Source organism: Somniosus microcephalus, chromosome 1 (assembly GCF_052327205.1).
Source record: "Somniosus microcephalus isolate GS21.2 chromosome 1, FLI_Smic_1.0, whole genome shotgun sequence".
NCBI lineage: Eukaryota > Metazoa > Chordata > Chondrichthyes > Squaliformes > Somniosidae > Somniosus > Somniosus microcephalus.
The window spans coordinates 156196714-156220012 of record NC_140987.1 but is presented as its reverse complement, the minus strand read 5'-3'; positions in this window follow the sequence as shown (position 1 = coordinate 156220012).

Here is a 23299-nt window from a genome sequence, read left to right as displayed (position 1 = left end):
TATGCCCCTCATCAATTTGTACACCTCAATCAGGTCCCCCCTCAGCCTTCTTTGCTCCAAGGGAAACAACCCCAGCCTGTCCAGCCTCTCTTCATAGCTGAGGCGCTCCATCCCAGGTAACATCCTGGTGAATCTTCTCTGCACCCTCTCCAAAGCAATCACATCCTTCCTATAGTGAGGCGACCAGAACTGCACACAGTACTCCAGCTGTGGCCTCACCAGCGTTTTGTACAGCTCCATCATAACCTCCCTGCTCTTATATTCTATGCCTCGGCTAATGAAGGCAAGTATCCCATATGCCTTTTTAACCACCTTATCTACCTGTTCCGCTGCCTTCAGGGATCTATGTACATGTACACCAAGGTCCCTCTGACCCTCTGTACTTCCTAGGGTCCTACCACTCATTGTGTATTCCCTTGCCTTATTTGTCCGTCCAAAATGCATCACCTCGCACTTTTCAGGGTTAAATTCCATTTGCCACTTTTCCGCCCATCTGACCAACCCGTTTATATCGTCCTGTAGCCTGAGGCTTTCCTCCTCGCAATTTACCACCCCACCAATTTTCATGTCATCTGCGAACTTACTGATCATACCTTTTACATTCTCATCCAAATCATTTATGTAGATCACAAACAACAAGGGACCCAGCACCGATCCCTGAGGTACCCCACTGGACACAGGCTTCCAGTCACAAAAGCAACCTCCTGCCACTCAGCCAGTTTATGATCCAACGCGCCAAGGCACCCTGGATCCCATGGGCTCTTACCTTCTTGACCAGTCTCCTATGCGGGACTTTGTCAAAAGCTTTACTGTGTCCACTTGATATACAAACAAATGCTAATAGCACTCAATTTCTTTGTAAACAAAGCATTGTCCTGTGGTCATCTGGAACTGCAATTGATTGACAGTCTTGAGTGCTTAGCAAACAAAGTTCATTTGTTCATGCTGGCAGTTTCAAGCACTTGATCTTAGAGTCAACATTGTAGAACGTTCTGTAAACAGGCATCGATTTTCCTGCTGCAGGGCGGGGGAAACTCCCCTTTGATTGACAGATTTGACTGCCATTGAACCTTTCTTCACAGACACAGAAAGCTGTTTTCCAAGTCCTTTGTCTTCGGCCATGCAGTCTGACGGCCATTTTTGATCCCTGAAATCTTTTTAAAGACACATCACCCAGGGATGCTTTAATCAAAGAAATTAATCTTCGGAGCTGTAAATTATTGCGGATTCTTACAGTCCCCCATCGGATACAAAAACTTGCTTGTAGTATCCTTGCCAAAAGTGAGCAATAACTTCTGACCCCCCCACAAACAACCTTCCCTTATACTTAACTAAATCTATCTTTGATCCCCCGACACCTCCATCTCCCCTGTCCAGAGAGAATCGTAGTACGGCAGGCATCTATTGACAGAAAACCCAAAATTAATTAAATAATCAATACACGGAGGGGTCCAGTGCCCCTGCACCACTTATATTCACAATAAGTCAAGCATGGAGGGGGTCCTATGCCCCTGCACCGCTTATATTCATAATAAGTCAAGCATGGAGGGGCCTTATGCCCCTGCACCACTTGTACCATAATTTTAACATCTTTAAAGGGATTGTCATCCAGCCAACATGTCTGCTAAAAAAAAAGATGGAAGACAAACGAGCTTCCCTTAACTCCAAACAAGCAGTGAAATATTAACCAGTTCTGTAAATTCTTAGTCTTAAATTGTATTTCCAGCAGCATTTTTAAATGTTGTGGGCATCTGATTCCTGCAGACCCCTTCCTTCATTGACTAGGGGTGCTTCCTCTCTCAAATCCCATGACTCGTTGTTCCCCTGTACTTTCCAGAACTCTGAAAAAAACAAATAAAACATCTCGCCAGGTCCCCTGGCTTTGGGGAAGTGTAATCAGGTCCTGCAACCTTGATCCACAATACAATTCCGGAACCATACCACACTCAAACTTATACTCTAATATTAATTTCAATGTAACAAACAAAAATTGACACGTTCTACCTTAACACACGTTCTACCTTAATAACATGTGCTACCTTAATACACGTTGGCCTAGAAATTCATTGACGCCACTTTTGGGGCGCTAAAGTGGGGCATCCGCTAAAGTTTGCGGCCGCCGCCAAATCGATGCCACTTCTCCGATAGTCATTAGCTTCGTCCTAGGAGTTCGGGCGAGCGCTAAAACTGCTGCTGGACGCCTCTCTTTGGGCGCTAAGCCGGAGGTGGTGATCGATAGCGCCGAGGCTGGGCGCAGCGCAGGTGCGGCCATCTCGTGATTGGCAGCAGACACCCTGGTGCCGGCCAGCTCTTAAGGGGGAAGGGTCGACTGTGTCTGCTGCCACGCCCTGGATAGTGGAGCCCTCCAGCTAGGCCTGAACACTGCTGCTGGACCCAAATAGCGCCTGAAGACATGGAGAAGGCCCGTGAACGTGTGCAGCGCTTCTCAGAGCGTGATCTGAGTGTGCTGCTTGCTGCTGTGGAGAAGAGGCGCCATGTTTTGTACCCGGACAATGGCAAGAAGGCGACGGTCCGCGTCTACAGGAGAGCCTGGAGGCATGTCGCCACCAAGCTGTCAGCCAACAGCGACATCCCCAGGAGCCGTGCCCAATGCCACAAAAAGTTAAATGACCTCACACGCATTGTCAGGGTGAGTACCCTATCCAGTAACCTCCTCATCCTTGCATGTGCACCTCACATTATGGGCAAAGGGACCTGAAAGCTCTAATGGCCAGCCTTCATCCAGCAGCTATGGGACAGGCATGAGCATCAATTGCACATTCTGCACTTAACACACTGGCCAAGCTATTCCACCATGGGAGGCATTGCACACCAGGTCATGGCAACACACTGGCCAGGCTATTCCACCATGGGAGGCAGTGCACACCAGATCATGGCGACACACTGGCCAGGCTATTCCACCATGGGAGGCAGTGCACACCAGATCATGGCGACACACTGGCCAGGCTATTCCACCATGGGAGGCAGTGCACACAAGATCATGGCGACACACTGGCCAGGCTATTCCACCATGGGAGGCAGTGCACACCAGATCATGGCGACACACTGGCCAAGCTATTCCACCATGGGAGGCAGTGCACACAAGATCACGGCGACACACTGTACTTAGAGGCCGTCCTTTCTCTTGCAGGCCAAGCTGGTGAATAATCGCAAGAGCTGGACTGCGACCGGGGGAGGCCGACCCCATATCCAGCCACTCACCGACCTGCAACATCGCGTGGAGCACCTCATGGGTGGCCGGGTGATTGGGCCCGTTGCATGTGGAGATGCCGACCCTGTTCTGGGCAGCAATGGTAAGGACATCACCTTTTGCACCTCTCTCGTCCCACTTGCGCATCAGATCTACATCCTTTGCCACTGTCCGACCAATGCGCTGAATGCCACCACTCATGCATCCCGCACTGACGCCCTCTCCTCACTTTAAAGCTACTCTTGTGCCTTCCTGCTTTCAGATGGTGAAGAGGAGGTCCCTGAACTTGCCAGTGACAGACCCTCCGAAGAGAAGCAGGAGGAGGAGCAAGAGGAAGGCGGCCCATCAGGGGAACCCTCAGCCGCAGCCACCCAGGCCAATGTAGGGGACACGTCTTCCCTGGAGGGCAGTGTGGCGGAAGTGTCGAAGGGGAGGGGAGCTCCTGGGACCTGCGTGCTGCAGAAAGGCGGGAGGGGGGTGGAAGCTCGGCGGCCTTCTCCCCAGAGGGGGGAAGCGTCGGATGGGAGTCCAATTGCTGGGCCCAGCGGCCTCCAGCAACGCAGGAAGGGTCGGCCAGCTCGGCGGCCTTCTCCCCAGAGGGAGAGTCCGGCCTCCAGTCAGGAGATGCTCTTCGCCGAGGAGATGGAACACCTCGAAGACTTGTCCGCGGACTCGGAGCGCCGGCACACGGAGCTCATGGCAGCAGTGGCACGGTTGCCTGAGTCCATCGATTCCCTCTCTCAGAGTGTGGCTGAGTTCGGGCCCTCAGAGGCCACCAGTCGGGCGGAATACCGGGCAGATTAGGCAGCGAGTCGGGCGGAATTCGGGGCAGCTCTGTCAGCGACTGGCCAGGTGATCAGTGGTGCCGTCCAGTCACTGGCTGCTCTGATGCGGTCAGTGAACAGGTCAACACGGGCACTCACTGCTGCCACACTCGCTGTGTCAGCCAGGCATCGCCAGGGCACCCGGCGCGCTGCAGCAGCACAGCGGTCTGTCCCTCGGCAGATTGGTGCGCATGCTGCAGTGCTGGCCCGGGCGAGTGCCAGTGTCTCAGGTGACCAGCGAGCGCCTGCCATCCGCCAGCTTGCCGCCATTCCTCCAGCCGACACTGCCAGTCCCCCAGTGGAGCTGCCAGGAGCTGCTGCAGCGACTGATGCTGGCCAGCCACAGCTGCAGCAATCAACAGCCGCCCGCTCGACGGCCAGACCTCGACTAGGCCGACCCCCAAGGGCATCTGCCGTCACGACATGTGCCCCTCAGGAACCTGCCCCCAGCCTTGCAGCAGCCAATGGCCTTACTTTGAGGCGGAGCAGCAGGGCGGGCAGGGGCCACCCAAAGATGGCCAAGGCATCGCCCTAGCGGGCCAAATAGTCGACTGTGTGACCATTTGTGTTTGTTTCTTGAGGCCGAGAATTGGATGTTTGTTTTTTGAAGGCCGATGATGTGATGTTTGTTTTTGACGAAGGCCGAGAATGACGGCCATTTTAGTTGCCCTATTTTGTTAATCCTCTCCAGGTTGTGGGAGCGAGTAATGTGTTTGAGTGTTTTTTGGGGGTTTCGTCTGTTTTTGGTTTTCATGTGGGAAGGGCCCAGAGTTTGTACAATAAAGCATTTTATTAATTCACATTGTCCATGCTTGATCTTTGAAGTGTTTGTTGCCTTAACTGGCTGAGGGCTTGCGGAGCGGCTGCAATCATGTTCTATCATTGGCACAAGCCATTCCCTGACAGGGGGCCTGGAAGTGACGTTCAATAAGCCGCCGACGGGCGGCCCTTGGACCTTGTGCGTCCCTCCTGGGCTGGTACTCCTCGTCCTCGTCGTCCTCATGCTCCTCCTGCTCCTCCTCCTGAGGTGGTGGTCCAACGTGAGGTGGCAGTGCCTGAGTCCTGCGGATAGCCAGGTTGTGCAGCATGCAGCAAACGACGACGAATTGGGAGACTCGATCCTGCGAATACTGGAGGGCTCCCCCGGAGCGATCGAGACAGCGGAACCGTTGCTTGAGCACGCCGATTGTTTGTTCTATGAGGTTCCTCGTCGCTTGATGGCTCTCGTTGTATGCCTCTTCTGCAGGGGTCGTGGGCGCGCGGAGCGGGGTCATGAGCCAGGTACACAAAGGATAGCCTTTGTCCCCGATAAGCCATCCTCTTGGGGGAGGCTGTGCCTGGAACATGTCAGCCACAGTTGTCTGTCGCAGGATAAAGGCATCGTGGCTGCTGCCTGGAAAGCGGGCATTGACAGCTAGGATGCGCTGCCTGTGGTCACACACCAGCTGTACATTGAGGGAATGGTAGCCCTTCCGGTTGCGGTAATCCTCGGCATGCTCAAGAGGTGCCCGCAAAGCCACATGCGTGCAGTCAATGGCGCCCTGCACCGTGGGGAAGCCCGCTATTCTTGCAAACCCCACTGCACGCTGCTGCTGCTTGTCCATGGTCATGGGGAAGGAGATGAATTGATGTCTCCTTCTGAAAAAGGCTTCGGTCACCTGGCGGATGCAGCAATGCACGGCGAACTGGGAGATGTTAGCGATGTCCCCAGTAGCGGATTGGAAGGAGCCGGAGGCATAGAAGTTGAGAGCCACCGTCACCTTCACTGCCACCGACAGAGACGTCCTGCGCATCAGCTGTGGCTGCAGATCTCTCTGAAGCAGCCGGCAGATGTCTGCAACCACCTCACTTCGGAATTGCAGCCTCCTAACACACATCACGGCAGACATGGTCAGATAGGAGGTCTGCTGGCGGTATACCCTGCATGGGTAAGGCCTCAGTTGGCGACGCCTGTTGCCCCCTCTGCGTCTAGCCAGGGCTGCCACTCTCTCATGGCGTCTGTAAGCCCTTCTGGCATAAGGCTGAAATTCAGCGTTGCCACCCAATGCAGCCCCCATTATATGCTGGCAAACACTGAGCTCTGAATGAAGGCAAAGATAATTGGTAAGCTCTGGCCTGAGCCAAAAATACCTGTCCAAGTGTTGGTCCAAACCAGTAAACTCTCCTCCTTGGGCTCTGTCCAAAAAACCGTTGCACAAGAGTGAATGCTGCAAAATGGCTGGCCTTTATACTGCTGGGTAAGTGCCCTTTAATTTGCGCTCCCCGCGGCCTGGCTGGGCTGTGTACCGTTCCACTTCACAGACGCTCGGGCCGCCCGGCGCACAATGGGCCGGCGCGAGTGAAGTTCCGGTTCGGGGCGCACAAAAGGCGTTGCACAAGCAAATGACGTCATGATGTGCGCGCGCAGCAGGGCGTGCGCTAAGGCATTGCGCCGGCGCTAAATGTGTACTGAAGTTGGGGCGAGGCGCAGATCGCGCTGCGCCCGGCCGCTAAGCGCCTAGCGCTAGAAATCTACTCCTCCTAAGGCGCTAACGGCTGCCGTGCCCAACTGAATTTCTAGGCCGTTCTACCTTAATAACATGTTCCATCTTAATACACGTTCTACCTTAACAAAGCTGCTTGGGCTGCCACAGGCTGCTTCCTGCGGCATGGCTGGACTGATTCCAGCTTCTGGTCCCTCACAGCTTATGGCTGCTGATTGGGGACCTCTGTTCTTTGGCCTCTCCCTAGTTTGGGAGACCGCCCTACTCCACTGGACAGTAGGTGACCATACTTTCTTGGGCTTGGGTACCCGAAGAGATCTCCTAGGGAGTGTTGCCGGGGGGCTACCCTGGCAAGCAGACCCTTAGCTCGGGTCACACTCCCTGCTGGCTGGGGACCTCCTCCTTCAGGTCCCTCCCTTCCCAAACCTGGGCTGGGGACAGGCACTCCCTTGCCACCAGCTACCGGTGGCTGAGAGCCTTCCCCTTCAGGTCTAAAACCTTGTTCAGGCTCCTCCCCGGAGTCCCACAAGAGAGGGGGAATCGCTCGGGGCAAATGCTAGGGAGCTCCTACAATCCCAGCTGCTTGTTCCCCTGCCCCCTGCTTAAACAAACCGCATTGTTTGATATAACTGGCTGCCTGCCAGTAATCCTGTTCAAAATCATGAATAGCTCCTCCCCTAACACAAGCCACAGCGCATGCCTGTGCAGCCTGTGAACTTGGACCTGCTATGGGCTGGGGATTATTATTCTCAGGTTCACGCCCAGCTGCCTGTTTCCCTGTGGGTCCCATTAAGCTAAATGGGACCTTGTCAGACCGGGGTGAATGGGTCAGGTCCTCCGAGTGGACCACCATGCTGGAGGCTCCAGTCTCCACCGAATATCTCCCCTGCACCATCTCCTCCCCCATCTCAACATAGGGCCTGCTCCCCTCAGCATTTTTGCGGGGACACAGGTCAACAGGCTGTGCTGGCTCTAGTCATTGCTGGGAGTGAGGTGGGGCAGATGGGGTCAAAGCATCGGTGGTGGCTGCTATTTTTTCCTGGTTGGTCAGAAGAGACCGTAGGGACCACAAAAATGACTCAATTGCTGTGGGAGGGAGGTCTGGCTCTGCCTTTTGGGCTGGTGCTGTGGGATCCTTTCCCCTGTCCTTCTAAGGATCTTTACAGTCTTTTCTCCAGTGACTGTCTTTCCCACACCCGTAGCAATTTAACCTAGCCTGAGAGGGCCGGTTCCCCTCCTGGTGCCATTCTTTCTTACTCTGGCTCCCAGGTTTAACCTCATGGACTCTTCCCTTGGGTTGGGGAGCCTCGATACCCCTCATGTTCCTGAAGGCTACCGTGAGCCGGTGGATCACCGCTTCTTCAGTGGTCTGGGGGTTTCGGGGGTCAAACCAAGCCATGACCTGGGCTTGGATCTGGGGTAGGCTGTTTGTCATGAGACACCGGAGCCAGTCAGTCAATTGGACTGCGTCCAGTGCTGCCCACCCTGGTATTCCCGGGCATGCACTCCGGTAGACTGGCCACAGCCTGTCTGCGAATGCCTGCGGGGACTCCCCTGGGAGCTGCACTGTTCTTTCCACCCGAGCGAACGGGCTACCATCATTGAGTCCCATGGCCTCCAATACCTCATTCTTGAGACCCTCATAATCCCTCTGCCCCCTCTTGCACTCGCCAGATAGGGACTGGAGGAGATCACCTGTCAGGGAAAACAGCAGCATTTTTGCTTGCTCTGCCTCATCGCAGTCATTTACACTAGCTGCCTGCTCTATCTCCCTGAAGTGCAGAGAAGGGTCTCCCTTTTCAGTGAGCTTGGGGATGTGGTTGACAATGTCCCTGAGCTGGTGGGTGCCATACGGCACCAGAAACTGATTCTGGATATCCCCTGGGTCATCTTCATCAACGGGCAGATCGTACCTCCGTTGTCGGAGGGGGTACACTGGTCCTGGTCCCGGCCTACCTAGTGGGGCCTGCTGTGCTTCCTCTACCTTCCCATCCTCCACCCCCCTTTGCTGCCAGAGCTCCCGAAAGCTCAGAGGCATGGGTGGCGGTCGTGGAACCTCTGACTCCCTGACCAACCTTTCCCTGGGTGTTGCCTGTGGGACGGTTTTATTTGAGTTGCCAGTAAAATCCGGCTGACCTGTCTTCAGGCTGATCAGACATATCATCCCCTTTGCTCTTTTTAAAGCCATACTCAGGCTTTCTATCTCTGCTCTACAGGGGCCATGGTCTGCTTCCTCAAACCCTTGCTTGCAGGCCAGCTTATATGCTGCCTTTACTTCCCTAACCTTCTCATCCTGCTCTTTTAATTCTTGTATGAGGCGAGCGTTCTCCTCCCGCACCCTGATCTCATTAATCTTGGCCTCTGCAACTAGGCACTTCAGGTACTCTGAGTCATGCCTCGTGTGGCTTTTGCCCTCACTAAACTTAACTACCAGGCGCTCTACCTTGGCCTGGTATTCCTCAACCTCCCTATCCCTATCCCAACTCTCTGCCCTGGCTTCCCTAAGCCTGCGGGTGACTTCCCCAAGCCTGCGGGAACCTAACCACAAACAAACCAGTGGGATAAAAAGAAACCCAATAACTGCTGCTCTTTCCAGACCCAAACCACTGTTTGCTGCATTGCACACCATTGCCGACTGTCCTGCTGCGGTCGCCATTTTGTGAGGAATTAGCCACACACTAGTGGGGCTGGGGTTATTTGTCTCTGGCCAGTCAGAAGCCTCTGAGCTGCTCCAGGGACCCCCTTGCGGTTTTGAAGCGCTCCCCTATTCCTGAGTTCTGACCGCCGGACTTATTCGGTGGCGATGTAGACAGAAAAAAACGTGACTCATGGTTTGGGTGCAAAACAGACCAGTATTTATTGAAAACAAAAGAAAAAAAATTTGAAATGGTTCTTATGCCTGGTACAACGCTTTTGCTTAAACGCAGTACATTTAGTGTCCACTAGAGGGCTCCGTGCTCAGTGCAACACTACCTTATTTTAAATACAGTACTTTAATATAGACTTTTAAAAAATAGCTACACAGCGTTCACCACAGCACTACAGCTTGATGCAACACCCATTTTAATACAGTTTTACCTACAGTACCTTAAAACAGCTACTCCTTTTAATACAGTTTTAAATACCAAATTCAATGTTCACTATAGCACTTCCCTGCTAGGTGCAACACTGTCATGCTTAAATAGGGGAGGAGAAACGGACACAACGAAGGAAATCGACTAAAATCTCAAATCTAACGAAATTCTCACATTACTCCCACCCCTATACCTATCCTAAGTTGCCTTGTGGAAGGCCAGAAAAATATATGCTCACCACTGGAAATGCCTGCTCTGTGTCCTGTGAACTTAGATCTTCACTGCCCCGAAGTGAAAAACACCCCAGTGTTTTAAAAGTAAACTGCTGGTGTTTCGCTTCTACAGACAGACTCCCATGCTGTAGAGGGACACGGAGGTGAGGCCAGAGAGAGAGCCAGCTTCTGGGAAGCTATCTTTTATACCCCCATTTGGGGCACGCCCAGATCTGGATGTTTCTGGGCTAAAACAAAAGGTATCCAACTGCCCCATTGTCCAGTAATGGGTTTGAATGTGTTCTCCCATTCATTTAAACGGTTTCTCCTCAGTTTGGATGTGTCCACTTGATATACAAACAAATGCTAATAGCATTCAATTTCTTTGTAAACAAAGCATTGTCCTGTGGTCATCTGGAACCGCAATTGATTGACAGTCTTGGGTGGACGGAGTATTAATCAGGAAATAGTTGAGGCTTGTAATAAGGGAACAGCTATAATTATGGGGGATTTTAATTATCATATTAACTGGACAAATCAAATTGGGCAGAGCAGGCTTGAGGGTGAGTTCATTGAGTGTATTAGGGATGGGTTTCTTGAGCAGTATGTAACTGAACCGACCAGGGGGCAAGCAACCTTTGATTTGGTCCTGTGTAATGAGACAGGATTAATTAAAAATGTCCTAGTAAAGGATCCCCTTGGAATGAGTGACCATAACATGGTTGAATTCCATATTCAATTAGAGGGTGAGAAGGTTGGATCTCAAACAAGGATGCTGAGCTTGAATAAAGGCGACTATGAAGGTATGAGAGCGGAATTGATTAGAGTGGACTGGGAAAATAGATTAAAGGGTAAGACTGTACATGATCAGTGGTGTACATTTAAGGAGTTATTTTACAACTTCCAAAAAATATATATTCCACTGAGGAAGAAAGGGTGTAAAAGAAAAGATAGCCATCCGTGGCTAAGTAAAGTAATTAAGGATAGTATCCGACTAAAAACAAGGGCATATAAGGTAGCCAAATCTAGTGGGAGGATGGAAGATTGGGAAGTCTTTAAAAGACAGCAAAAAATAACTAAAAGATTGATTAAGAAAGGGAAGATAGATTATGAAAGTAAATTAGCAAAAAATATAAAAACAGACAGCAAAAGTTTCTATACTTATTTAAAAAGAAAAAGGGTGGCTAAAGTAAATGTTGGTCCCTTAGAGGATGAGACCGGGAAATTAATGGTGGGAAACATGGAGATGGCAAAAACGCTGAACAATTATTTTGTATCAGTCTTTATGGTCGAGGACAATAAGAATATCCCAACACTGGACAAACAGGGGGCTCTGGGGGGGGGGAACTAAATTCAATTAAAATCACTAAGGAAGTGGTACTTGGTAAAATAATGGGACTCAAGTCAGATAAATCCCCTGGACCTGATGGCTTACATCCTAGGGTCTTGAGGGAAGTGGCGGTAGGGAGTGTGGATGCATTGTTAATAATTTTCCAAAACTCCCTGGACTCAGCAAAGGTCCCGGCAGATTGGAAAACTGCTAATGTAACACCCTTATTTAAAAAGGGTAGTAGGCAGAAGGCTGGAAACTATAGACCTGTTAGCCTAACATCTGTGGTTGGTAAAATGTTAGAGTCCATTATTAAGGAGACAGTAACGGGACATTTGGATAAACATAATTTAATAGGACAAACTCAGCATGGTTTCATGAAGGGGAAGTCATGTTTGACAAATTTGCTTGAGATTTTTGAGGAAGTAACATACAGGGTGAATAAAGGGGAACCAGTGGACGTAGTGTATTTAGACTTCCAAAAGGCATTTGACAAGGTGCCACACAAAAGATTATTGCTCAAGATAAAAAATCATGGGATTGGGGGTAATATTCTGGCGTGGGTGGAGGATTGGCTCTCTAACAGAAAGCAGAGAGTTGGGATAAATGGTTAGTTCTCAGATTGGCAACCGGTAACTAGTGGTGTTCTGCAGGGGTCAGTGCTGGGACCCCAACTCTTTACAGTCTATATTAATGATTTGGAGGAGGGGACCGAGTGTAACATATCAAAGTTTGCAGATGATACAAAGATGGGACGGAAAGTAGTGAGTGAGGAGGACATAAAAAACCTGCAAAGGGACATAGACAGGCTAAGTAAGTGGGCAGAGATTTGGCAGATGGAATACAATACTGGAAAGTGTGAGGTTATGCACTTTGGCAGGAAAAATCATAGAGCAAGTTATTATCTTAATGGCAAGAAACTGGAAAGTACTGTAGTACAAAGGGATCTGGGGGTCCTGGTGCACGAAACTCAAAAAGTTAGTATGCAGGTGCAGCAAGTGATCAAGAAGGCCAATGGAATGTTGGCTTTTATTGCTAGGGGGATGGAATATAAAACCAGGGAGGTATTGCTGCAGTTGTACAAGGTATTGGTGAGACCGCACCTGGAATACTGCATACAGTTTTGGTGTCCATACTTAAGAAAAGACATACTTGCTCTCGAGTCAGTACAAAGAAGGTTCACTCGGTTAATCCCGGGGATGAGGGGGTTGTCATATGAGGAGAGGTTGAGTAGATTGGGACTCTACTCATTGGAGTTCAGAAGAATGAGAGGCGATCTTATTGAAACATATAAGATTGTGAAGGGGCTTGATCGGGTGGATGCAGTGAGGATGTTCCCAATGATGGGTGAAACTAGAACTAGGGGGCATAATCTTAGAATAAGGGGCTGCTCTTTCAAAACTGAGATGAGGAGAAACTTCTTCACTCAGAGGGTGGTAGGTTTGTAGAATTTGCTGCCCCAGAAAGCTGTGGAAGCTACATCCTTAAATAAATTTAAAACAGAAATAGATAGTTTCCTAGAAGTAAAGGGAATTAAGGGTTACGGGGAGCGGGCAGGAAATTGGACATGAGTCTAGGTTCGGAATGGTCATGGCCCTGTGTGTAGTGGAGTGGGCCCAGGGGCCGTGTAGCCTGGTTCTGCTCCTACTGTGTTCTAATTCTGTGTTAGATTTCAGGAGATGGTTTTATTCCTGTTCCTGGCTGGGGTGGAGATCGCCTTTACAGAAGATAAGTACTGTAGAAAATATAGGGACAGAGTGATCTCCTGGAAGAATTTCGATTGCCTAGATGGGTCGGAGAGGAATTTCCCAGATTTTTTTCTCCCAAATTGGCCATTGGGTCTTTTATCTGGTTTTTCGCCTCTCCCGGGAGATCACATAGGTTCGGGTGGATGGAGAGTGATAGAAGATTTGAGGTTAGGATCAGATCAGCCATGATCTTATTGAATGGTGGAGCAGGCTCGAGGGGCTGATTGGCCTACTCCTGCTCCTATTTCTTATGTTCTTAAAGTTCCTTTGTTCATGCTGGCAGTTTCAAGCACTTGATCTTAGAGTCAACATTGCAGAACGTTCTGTAAACAGGCATCGATTGTCCTACTGCAGGGCGGGGGAAACTCCCCTTTGATTGACAGATTTAACTGCCATTGAACCTTTCTTCACAGACACAGAAAGCTGCTTTCCAAGTCCTTTGTCTTCGGCCATGTGGTCTGAAGGCCATTTTGGATTCCTGAAATCTTTTTAAAGGCACATCACCCAGGGATTCTTTAATCAAAGAAATTAATCTTTGGAGCTGTAAATTATTGCGAATTCTTACACAAGTCACCGAGGCCAAGGGAAATGAGTTCAAGGTTGCGGGAGAAGAATGCCCGCTTGGCAAGGCAGATCAGGGAACAGGAAGAGAAAGTAAAGGAGGTAAAATCCGCTTACAAGCTAGCAAGTGAACAGGGGTTTGAGGAGGCAGACCACGGCCCCTGTAAAGAGAGGCTGGAAAATCTGAGCCGGGCCCTCCCGAATGCAAAAGGCATTGTATGCCTCATAAGCCCAAAGGCAGGCCAGGCAGATTTTATGGGGAACGAGGGGAGGACCGTTCCAAGGTCACCGGTGGTGTCTAGGGACGACCCGGTTGAGAGAGAGGAGACCTCACGGTCACCACCCGTTGCACCAAGTTTCAGTGAGGTTTGGCAGCAAGGGGGGTGTGGAACTGGGGTGGAACCTGAAGCGGAGCCAGAGGTGGAGACGGAGGTAGAGAAACCCTCGCATGAGAGGCCGGAGCCATTTGGGTCCAGACCCATGGCGGCGGTCAGAGGTAGGGACGGGACCCAAGGGAGTGTAGGAGTAGCGTTAGCCCTGAACCTTAAGACAGTCCAAGCCCAAGACCCCATCCTCAAAGCAGTCATCGGCGCCATCGCTGAAGGTAAGGAGATAGAAGGCCCGTACGACACAGCGACTCTCTCCGTTAAAGAAGGGTATGCTGTTCCGGGGGGAACAGTGGGTTGTGCCGCAGCAGCACCAGAGGGAATTCCTTCAACTGGCCCATGAGGATCCAGGAGCGGGACACCCCGGGCCTGAGACCACCTGGCAACGGGTGGTACAGGCGGGATGGTGGCCGGGACTCAGGGACGATGTCCGTGAGTTCTGTGCAGGCTGTCTCGTGTGCGCTGCGAACAATCCTGACCCCCACAAAAGGAAGGTCCCTGTGGGACACGTCAGGAGGTTAGAGGGACCATGGCAGTCGATACAAGTCGACTACATCGGGCCCCTGCCCACCACCCAGGGAGGCTATAAGTATTGCCTAGTCCTGGTGGACGTGTTTACCAAGTGGGTAGAGGCTTTTCCCTGTATAACTGCCACAGCTCTGGGTACTGCCAGGATCCTGGTCCGGGAAGTGTTCTCGAGGTGGGGGCTACCACAGTATGTGGAGTCCGACCAAGGGAGTCACTTCACCGGACAGGTGATGCAGAACACCCTGATGCTGCTAGGCATCGAAGGGAAATGGCACGTAGCCCACAACCCCCAGTCATCGGGGATTGTAGAACGCATGAGTCAGACCCTGAAAGAAAGGTTAAGAAACGAAACGGTGGACTCGCCCCATAAATGGGCCGAAGTCCTACTGTTGGTTTTGATGGGGATCCAGGCCAGCCAGTCTAAAAGCACGGGGTATTCCCCGTACGAGCTAATGACTGGCAGGGTCATGCGGACCTCCACCCATGTGCTAGCCCCGGTGCTCACGGAGGGTCAGCTCAGGGAGGTAAACCGGGACAGGTTTGCCAGCAACCTCTTTGAGCACCTGAAGCAGGTCCATGAGCAGACGGCTGGGAACATGGGAAGGCAGCATCAGAGTAACCGATTGCTGCTCGAACCGAGAAAGCACCACGAGTGGGAGATAGGAAATTGGGTTCTGGTAAGGAATTATGCCCGTGTAGGTAGTTTGGAACCATTGTACATGGGGCCCTACAGTATTGTATATAAAGCCAGCCCCATGGTGTACGCCGTGAAGATGCCCTGGTGTACAAAATGGTTCCACGTCAACCAGTGTAAGCTGTATACACCTGAAAGGGGAAAGCAGCCAGTTGGAAAAGGGTCTGAGGGTAAAGATCCTCAGACTGCAGCAGGAGCGAGTTCACAGGCTGCACAGGCAGGCGCTGTGGCTTGTTTGAAGGGAGGGACCATCCCGCCCATCGGTTGGGACACTCCCCCACTCTTCTGGGACCCAGACGAGGGGAAGGGACCTGAGGGCGAAAACCCCGCCCCTAACCCAGGTGTAGAGAGGGAGGGACCTGAGGTCGAAAACCCCGCCCCGGACCCAGACATGGGACCTGGGGGTGGAGACTCTCAGCTCGCGGCAGCAGGCTGCGAAAAGTTACCTGCCCCCAGCCCAGGTTCGGGAGGGGCCAAGCCTCGGGGAGCAGCGGTACGGGTAAAAGGCCCAGCGGCCAAGAAAGCCCCACCCATCAAAGCCCCTAGAAGGTCCCCACAGAAGCCCCAGCAGAGAAAGCCATGGTCACCAGCCCTCCAGTTACCAAGGGCCGCCCCTCGAGCCAGGGAGAGGTCCAAGGACACAGATCCTCAGCCAGCAGCCACGGGCTGCGAGGGACCAACAGTGAAGGACGGTGCAGTCATGCTGGGGGTAGCGGCGAGCCGCAGTCCGACCAGGGATTAGCCTGGCCACCCGGAGACGGGCAGCGGATGTATATAGTTTTAGTTTAAGTTAAGTTTTAAGTAAGAGTAATTATTTAGCTTAAGTTTGGGTGTTTTTAATTTAAGTTAAATAAGGTAATGGGTAATTTTGTGTAAGTAGTCTGTTAAGAGTGTATCTTTGGGTCGAGGTCGCGGGACCCGACCATGCTTCACCAAGCCAGAGAATCTCTTGAGGACCTGGCTGCATGTTCTTTTACATCTTTTGCAGAAAGATTTTCGGGATGGAATGAATCGTGATCCTATTCGCCCTGATTGGGATGAGTGTGGAGAGGAAGGGCGACGTCCAGGACTCCCACATCTACAGGTGTTCAGGAGACAAGGCGCCCCTGGCGATCGATGGGAGCGGTGAACGGGATGCGGAGGAGACCGCCGTTTACTTCCACGAGGGAAGGTGGCCAGGATGGCTGGGGTCCAAGTCGTCTCAGTACTCCAGCCAAACTGGATTCACGTACGGGGAAGCCTCCCTCCTGTGCGCCAGGGTATGAGTCGTTACCACGAGGGTCAGTGTCACCATTGGAAAGCGAATATATTTGACGTGTAAAGGACACATTCCACTGGATAGATGGTGGTGGCTCAGGAAGTTGAGCAAGGACATGAGGAACCCTGAAGTCGAGTGGGAATGGTTGGGAAACAACACCCATCGGACGATTACCGGCACTCATGGAGGACTAAGCGTGTGTTGGGACAAGTGGTGGGAACCGGATCAAGGGATTTACATCTGTATGTGGGGGTCAGAGACGGTCTGCCCCGCAGGCATATCCATTGTTTTCCACCGGCAGTGGCATAACACCGGGGAGGGGATGAAGTGCGATACCAGCCTGGAGGTGTGTGCGGTCCCTTACATCCCGATCCCAGTCAACGCCACTGAGCTTCTGCCCCGCCCACGGCGCAGGCGGCAAGGTTACCCAGGGAAGGTTGCCCCACCGCCACCAAGGGACCAGGGAATGGGTTGGTACTTGGCCCCACCGAACAGGTGCTGTACCAGGGGGTACACTATGTGGTAGCCTCTGTGATTTTAAATCTCACCGAGGTACATTTGCCGGAGTGGTGCCCCAAAGAAACAGAGCAGTTATACCAGCCCCTATTAAAGGACATGTTCAAGAAGTTTTATGAGTTCGATTTTGCCCACGTGGACAAGACCGAACTGTACACCACACACCGAGAGTTTTTGGGGAATGCAGGGGGGCAAAGAAGGGGTGTATGGAATGATGTTTTTACTGCGTTTAATACTGGGTCCTCTGTCATCAACAGCTTGGATGACATAGAGCTGCAGACCCAGATAAACTGTTTAAAAACACAGTTAAAAAGGATATTACTGGATGAGAACAAGGTAGTGGGCTCAGAGTTGCATGAGGACCAGGCCATGACGGTCCATTTAAAGGAGATCATAGCCGAGTTGGAAAAACACGCAAAGACGGTAAATGCTCTCATAAGGGAGGACAGAAATGCTTCTGACCAGGCTGCGCAGAATGAGGTGTGTATGTTATATGGGGCGTGGTTATTGGGCGAGGGCCGCAGTAATCTGAAGGATTTAAAACAAGGTTTGGTCCCCTCCTGGATTAGCAACAAGCACCTCACAGCCCTCCACCCTTTTGAGAATGCATTAAGCCCGTGCCAACTCCGGCTAGCCTTCGAAGCCTACCCAGTCCCCGTGGATTGTCGGCGGTCCAACCACACAATCATGGGATTAGTAGTTAGGATGCCGGTCATGGGCAGGACAGCCCGACCCGCACCGGTATACAGGGTTGAGAACATTGGAGTCATTCAAGGGGGTGCACACATTCGTTTCACAGCGGTCCCGTCATTAAGTGGGAGCACGCTCTGACAGGTACTGACCTCTCAGGGTGCTGGAGCCTGGGAGCACACATAATCCTGAGTCCCCAGCACTTGAATGCCGTTTCAAAACCGTAGTGTGGGTTCAGAGCTGCTGACGCGAAACCTATAAATTGTACCATGGAGGCAATGGCACAAGGCCCTGTTCCCCCGCAGGTAGCATATATAGGAGGTGGGACATATTGTGTCACCACCGGCGCATCCCACTACCAGCATGGACAGCATAGCTGGTGTCCGGTTAGTGACAGCAGTTTCTGTTTTAAACCCGAGGCAGAAGTTCAAGTGGCCCAGGAGCGAATTGTCCCCATTCCTGAACCCTCCACTGTTCACCTCACTGTGAAGGAGAATTTTACGAATTTGGCTACGAAATTCCCCCTCTCCCTGAACACCTTACCAAAATACTCAAAGCCGTTATAGTTTCGCAGAAACATTTTTACACACTCGAACAGAAAACAGTAGAGATAGGGACTAAGATATTGGATATTGTGACTCCACCCTGGTGGAGCATTTTCAGTAATATAGAGGTCCCTTCGTGGATCAGACAGACTTCCCACATTCTCGTGGTTTGCCAGTTAGGGATAGTGTTATATTTAGTTTGTATTCAGTGTAAGGGAAAAGGTCGGTGGTCAGAATTCCGAAATCAGAGAATTTGGAAGGAACACTATATAAAGGTGGAGGGAGATACGCCAGTTCAAATCTTTTTCCCTGTATTTTGATTAAAGGATTGTTGTTTCTTTTGTGTTTGTTATTTTTAATAAAGGTTTTTATTTTGTTGTTTTCTTGCGACGCGGTTAAATAAAGATATGTGTACCAAGTGGTGCAGGGGTGTTGAGCCCCCTCCATACGTGGATGTGTGTGTAAAGTCTGTAATTTTACTCTCTGTATGCTGATGTACACTGCATTTTCTCGGAATCAGAAGTGCATGTGTCGTGGGTAAATTAGACAGGTAATTACAGGGGAAGATTGACTATGGAGGGTCAGAAAAATGTTGCTTACCTTAAATGCATGATACTTCAAGCAAGTTTTAGTATCACGGGGGGAATGTAAGATTTGCAAAATTTCTGCATTTCCCCGAAGGCTGTTATTAATAAACGTGACCCTGCGTGGACTTTTTAAATCAAAAAGGGTACCCAAGATGGCGTCCATGCCTCGTGGCAGAAAGCCTGTGGGATTTTAAAATGGACTCTGCAACGCAGACAGCTTGTGGATCGAAGCCCAAGCTGCAGGCTTCTGTGAAGAGAGACTTTGTATTTTGGAACCAGACAGGACTCTGAATTATGCTTTAGACCGAATTGGAGACAGACCTAAATTCAGTTTAGGCCTATAGTTAAGGCCATCAAGCAGTTTACATATATTATCGGAAACAGATTAACAGGGCCATTGAGGCCGGACAGGCCCATCAAGGAACTTTCAGGACAATACAAGTCAATTATCGGGCCGGTAGATGCGATGACCGGCCATCTAAAACCAGTTAGTATGGATTGCTACCATTATTTAAAATAGCCCGCCAAGATTAAAACAAAGAACTAACCTGATTTGGCGCGCAGATAAGGGTTTTCGACAAAGGTATAATTGAAGGCCCTCGGGCAGCAATTGGTGTATGTTCTTTGGTGTGTGTTCTTCGTTAGTTGGTGTGCTGGTGCTGCCGCTCTTCGGCCCCTTGCCCTCGTGGCTGCCGCACTTTCCCCGTCCCGCGCTTACCCCCTGGTCTTTGCCCGTGTCCTTTTCCCACTCCATCTGTAACTAGCCCCGGCACCGGGTCGGGCGGACACGGACAATTCAGGCCAGGCGAGGCGGGACGCGACGAGGGGAGGAGGGAAGACCACCGGAGGGAAGGCCACCTGAGGAAGACCGACTGAAGAAGACCAACTGAGGAGACGAACTGAGGGGAGGCTTCGAATTATCGGGCCTTCAGCCTCAGCCGACCTTCGAATGTCTGCACACCAACGCAATCTGGCGGCTGTCAACGAAGAATCATCCCTGCAAGGTAAAGTACCCAAACAGAGACTTTAACTTTGGGGTACTCGAACCTGGACAACGCCCTTGCAGCGCTCGGAGGCCACGTGATGACGGCAGGCTCCAGAGAGCACCAAGAGCAAACCCCGAACCCCACCGCTGTTTTGAGTCTAACAAACCTTTTGATTGGTGAGCATGAAGTTCTGACACCTCATAGCTTAATCTAGTTAGGTATAGGGGGTGGGATAAGGGTAAAGGGATTGTTAAAATAGTTATTTTCCCTTGATGTGCCATGTGTTCCCCATTCCCTGTGTAATTATAGTTATGCTTTTGTATTTTTGCCTGTAGAAGTGTACGCTAGTTTTTTTTCCCATGAGATTGTATCAAGTTTTTCCTCTTCAATAAAATCTTGGTTGTTGTTTACATCCAACCACCTGTCTACTCGAGTCTTCTCTGTACCGCCGCCTTGTACCTAAGTCCGGTGTCTAGAACCTAGGGGCGTGGAAGCGATTCGAACCGCTCACAAAACAGTCAGGGGTATAACTGACTGGGCATATGCGCCAAACACCACCACACGCCACCCCCTACAGATTTCAGTTGTTTCATATGTTTCATGCTGTGGTCTGTCACTGTTCGCAGTGTGGGGACATTGCAATTGTTCAGTTTATCTGTTGCTGTCCCTGAGTCAGGCAGGAGGTTCATTTAAAATGAAAATCAGGGTCCTATGAGGCATATAGGACCCTGATTGCCATTTAGGAGAAAACTAATCAACATGTGCACCGTGCAGGCATGGACCAGTTTGAGCGGCGTTAGAGCCGAAGAGGCCCTGAAAAGGTAAGTTTTACATTATTTTTGTGGGGCCAAATGGAGCAAGAGGCCCCCATCAAAATACTGCTGGCTGCTACCAGCCTGGGCTCACTCCCCACCCCCACACTCCTCGGCCTCCCCTCTCTCCCAGGACCTACCTGCAGCTGTCACCGGCAAACATTCCTTTGGACCAAAACCAGAAATGAGCCTCGGGACGTCCGTTTGGCAAAATTGGCATCTGCAGCTCACTGGCCAGATTCAACTGAGACCCGGGCCTCTTTGCCATCTGAACAAGCGGCCACCTTTGATAGATTTTTGAATATTAAGGGAATCAAGGGATGTGGGGAAAGTTCAGGAAAGTGGAGATGAGGCAGATGATCAGCGATGATCTCATTGAATGGCGGAGCAGGCTCAAAGGGCCAAATGGCCTACTCCTGCTCCTATTTCTTATGTTCTTATGTTATGTTCTTATGTTCTACCCCTCAGTGTTGCAATATCATTCATTTTTTTGTGCATATTTGCTATTTCCAACAAAAGCTCAGATGTTATAAAAGAACACATTTACATTCTTGGTAGAAGTAACAAAAGGGGAAATCTTCACAAAGCAATTTTATATTTGTAAGGCATGTGAGGCATCCTGTTTTCACTCACACTAGGTTTACAATAATGAGATGTATTTACATTGTTATAACTGACTCTGATCAGTTGACAAGTAAAGAAATGACAACTTTTACTCAGACTTCAAATAATATTTTCTTTTTTTCCATTTGGGAATCTCGGCTTTTTCCCTGTGCGATTTTTAAAAGAGGTATCATGAATAAATTCCATTCACCATCTAATCAGTCTACATCACCCGAGTGACTATCTGGGCTGATGAATGTAAGTGAGAGGGTGAATTTCTGCTGGCAGTCTTAGATGTTAACGGTCCAGTTATCAAATTTATTTCCCTCTCTGCAGCATCTTTTTAAGTGTGGTTTGTCTTTAAATCTAGCAGTCTATCCTTAGAATGAGAAATTAAATATGTTTCTTGTTGGCCAATTTTTCCTATTCTTCTATTCATGTAAGGGTCTCCTCAGAGTATGATGACAAAAAACATTTTTTTTTATCTTTGAATGTTAACATTTGTTCTGCACAAACTAACTGTGGGTGCAGGACCTCCCATGACTCGTCTCCCTATCACCATAGCTGAGTCAAATCCCAGCATTTCCATTCTCTCCTTTTACTGCTGGGTTAATGCACGAATGTCTGCTTTTTCCCATCCTGTAGCATGTTGTTTATGGGAATTATATCCAATTGTTTTCCTGTACGAGATCAGAATGTTTGTTACTTTAGGAACAGTGAGGTTTAATTGAGAACTATTCGAGAACTATAATCACTTATCTTATAGAGTTTCCATGGAGAACTTTATTCTTCAAAGAGCTTGCAGGTGAGAAGGTCTGTACAATCCATTTAATTCCTTATTTTTATTTACAATACCTTTCAGGATTAATATCGGTCTGCAGTATATAAATTTTAAAATATAGATATGTGACAACTTGCTGTTATATTTATCTTTGATGACCTTGTGAGGCCATTAAACAGCTTGCTGCCCTGGAGTGGAGTCTTAAGCGTTAGAACATAAGAACATAAGAAATAGGAGCAGGAGTAGGCCAATCGGCCCCTTGAGCCCGCTCCGCCATTCAATAAGATCATGGCTGATCTGATCCTAACCGTCAATCCACTATCACAGAACCATCTCCTGAATCTAACAGAATTAGACACACGAAATAGGAGCAGGATCAGGCTACACGGCCCCTGGGCCCGCTCCGCTACCCACAGGGCCATGACCATTCCGAACCTAGACTCATGTCCAAATTCCTGCCCGCTCCCCGTAACCCTTAATTCCCTTAGGGAGTTGCTGCTTACCAACTATTCCACGTACATCTACATGATTGGCTGTTATATTGACAGGTCTCTTGCCACCCATACTTATAATTGCATCCATCCTGTGCCTTATTTCAGATGATTAATATCACTCTCTGAGATGTTTGCAGTTTATTTTAGCAGTTCTCATTGGAATTAGTTCACTGTTTAATGACATGTTGCCTGCTGGTTCTGATTTAAGTGCAGTCCAATGTAACGGGTCCGTTTTTTTTGTTTAGTTTCTGTAGCTAAGACACAGATTATTTATCATCTTAGAAATGCATTATAACTTGTATCAGTTTTGTTCAGAACATTGTATTTTGCACCTCTTAACAATGTAGGAATCACGGAAATAATTTTGATATTATTATTTAATATCTGACTGTTGGTTTGCTAAAATGCCGATTTTCTGTTCAGTTTTCAAGTGTGGTCAACTCAATGAAATGACTTCAGTAGAAATTAAAATTGCTTTTAATGCCACTTGATGACTCGTGTGTGTAATTGAATGAGAGAGAGAAACACAGGGAGACCATAATGGAAGGAAAGGGAATAATGCAACACACAGAGAATATCTGTTGGAGCAGGCTAGATCATACTGGAAAATTAAAGTGCCCAATTCCCCCTGTGACATTAGCATTGCTGTTAATAGGCAGAAAAGCAGGATAATAGCACTAGAAGAAGCAGGCAGCAATTTTATTGCTATTCTCAGTTTTCTGTTCTGTGGAATAAAGAATTTAGTGCCACTAACGTCTGACTTTATTCTAAAGTCCCCTGTTTATTAATCACATAGTTCTTAATACCAATTGGTGTTATTTTCTGTTGGGTGTACTAACTTCTCCACTGGTTTCCATTACCCTAGCTTTGAGTTGCAGTAATTGTATCTCTGGGACAGATCAACATGACTCTGAGACAATCCAGGGAGGTGGGATAAAAGGGACAGTGGCAGCATGGATACAACATTGGCTAAGTG